Here is a 2,347-nt window from a genome sequence, read left to right as displayed (position 1 = left end):
GGATCGCAACCCTCAGTGTTGCCCCCATACCGGACCGGGACCGGCAACGGGATCGCAACCCTCGGTGTTGCCCCCGCGCCTCGCTCAGCCAGTGAGCGGGAACCGGTCTGTATGTGGGATCCGAACCCTCGGCGGGAGCGCTGCCGCACTTCCCAAGCGGCGCACTAGCGCAGTGCGCCACCAGGCTGGCCCCTAAAGGGTCATTTTTTAGAAAGGTGCTTTCTTTGCATATAAATCAGAGAATATATGAAGATATAAAAATACTCGCTTCTGACTTTTAAGATTAAACGGCATCTTAGCAAACTGTTGTGGCCAACTGTTCAGTGCCCAGGCCTGTGCTTGTGCCCTGCTGCAGTTCGAGCATATGGATCCTGTGGCCAGTGGTAGCCAAGAAAGCTGTGGACAAAGAGGCATTTGTACTGGGTTTGGCAAGAAGGGTGGAACTTAGACAGAGGCGCTGCAGAGGCAGGCAGCATAGTAGATGCAGGCGGTGATGAGACAAGTAGCCGGGGAGACACCGTGGGGAAAGGCTGGCGCAGGAGCTGGGGTCACTAGATGGAAGACTTAGAAGGCTGGCTAGAAGTTGGGCTGGATGGGTTATTAGATCAGAAGCTCTCAGAGGTCACAGCGTGCTTTGTTTGTGTAGTTTTGGCCCACATGATGCTTTGTTGGTTTGTTTCTGTCAGCATTTAAAATTTGAGAAACTTTTGGGGCCGGCCCGGTGGCGCACTGGATAGTGCGCCACTTGGGAAGTGCGGCGGTGCTCCCGCCCGAGGGTTCGGATCCCACATACAGACCGGTTCCCGCTCACTGGCTGAGCGAGGCGCGGGAGCAACACCGAGGGTTGCGATCCCGTTGCCAGTCCCCGGTCCGGTACGGGGGCAACACTGAAGGTTGCAATCCGTTGCCGGACACGGAAAAAGACAAAAGACCAAAAAAAAAAAAAAAAAATTTGAGAAACTTTTAATAGTAACCCTGATTTATGCTCTGTCTTTAGCAGAGCAGCGCCCTTGCTGCAATCTGTTGAGTCAGCTCTTGACACAAGTGTTTGTAAAAAGAGAAAGATAATAAAAATAGAAAAGATAAAATGAGAAAAAATAAAAAAGGACAAAATTTTTTAAAGAAAAAAAATTTTTTTAAATAAATTTTTAAAAGTAAAAATATCTGATGTCTGGGAATCCTGAGGCCACATTCCCACACAGTGGCTGGGGCCCAGTGGAGATGTCCCCCTAGACAGAGCCCCTGCATTCCAGTTCACCACAGACCCTTCTGTCTCGGCCTGGCCTCCTTCCCTCACTTATATCAGTTCCTGACCTCTGTTGCCATCCTGAGTTAAGTCACAGGGAGCCAAGGAAAGTGGTCCTGAAATCCACAGAGACAGAAAACGGCTGCTAGTGGTTGCCAGGGACTAGGGGAAGGGAATGAGGAGTGACTGCTTATTGACTACAGAATTTACTTTTGTGGTGAAAAAGTTCTGGAACAAGATACTGGCTATGGTTGTATCACATGTATGTATTCAGAGCTCCTGAGTTGTTCACCGTGAGAAAGTCAGAGTGGTAAATTTTTTGTTATGTGTACTTTACCATAAGAATGAATGGATGAGTCATGTGGATGAGCGAATGGCTGAGGGAATTGAAGAGACAGACGTGAGAAGGTCCTGTTTTCACAGAACGCTCAAAGGTCTTCAGTAACATTGTAAGAAGTCTTTTACATTATTATTTGTTACAAAAATGGCTTCTTAAATACTTTTTAAAACTCTATTTATTGACAGAGGAATTCATTTCAGGAGAGCCCTATGCTGGGTCATAAGTGGGAACTGGAGAAACAGGGAGTGGTCCCAGAGCTGTGTGTCTCCTAGATCATTAAGGAGAGCTGGAGTTTAAGGTAGGGAAGAGCCTGGGAGAGGTGAGAGGTAGGAAGGGATTTTTGAAAAGAGAAAGAATATGTGTAAACTCACAGCCTCTTTGTAGCAAGTTTTTTTCATAAGTCAAACACTGAGTAAGGAAAAATTGGAAAACTAGAAGAAAGAAAACATTAGATACCTTATTATCCCCATAACCCTTCCCCACCCCCCTGTAGCCTCAAATCTCAGGACATCCAATGTTAATATTTTGGTGTATTTATTTATAGTGTTTTTTCTTTGTAGAGTTTATATATAAGTTATATAAGTTAACAAAAAATGGAATCAGGTTTTACAAATTGTTCTGAACATCATTTTTGATTAGGTATAATAATGAGCATTTTCCTAGCGCAAGCATCATTTAATATTAATTAAACTCCACAGTATAGGGCCGGCCTGGTGGCGCACTGCTACAGTGCGCCGCTTGAGAGCGCGGCGGCGCTCCCG

At 46.1% G+C, this 2,347-nt stretch overlaps 1 protein-coding gene across 1 annotated transcript in view; it reads left to right on the top strand.

Moving 5' to 3' along the window:
• The window catches only part of VPS33A (vacuolar protein sorting 33 homolog A (S. cerevisiae)), a 31,610-nt gene that overhangs the window by 14,132 nt on the left and 15,131 nt on the right, over nucleotides 1–2,347 (top strand). The window lies entirely within an intron of this gene.

Source organism: Galeopterus variegatus, unplaced genomic scaffold, assembly GCF_000696425.1.
Source record: "Galeopterus variegatus unplaced genomic scaffold, G_variegatus-3.0.2 Scaffold1518, whole genome shotgun sequence".
NCBI lineage: Eukaryota > Metazoa > Chordata > Mammalia > Dermoptera > Cynocephalidae > Galeopterus > Galeopterus variegatus.
Note: the sequence above shows the minus strand (reverse complement) of the source record. Positions and strands in the feature narration are given on the sequence as shown.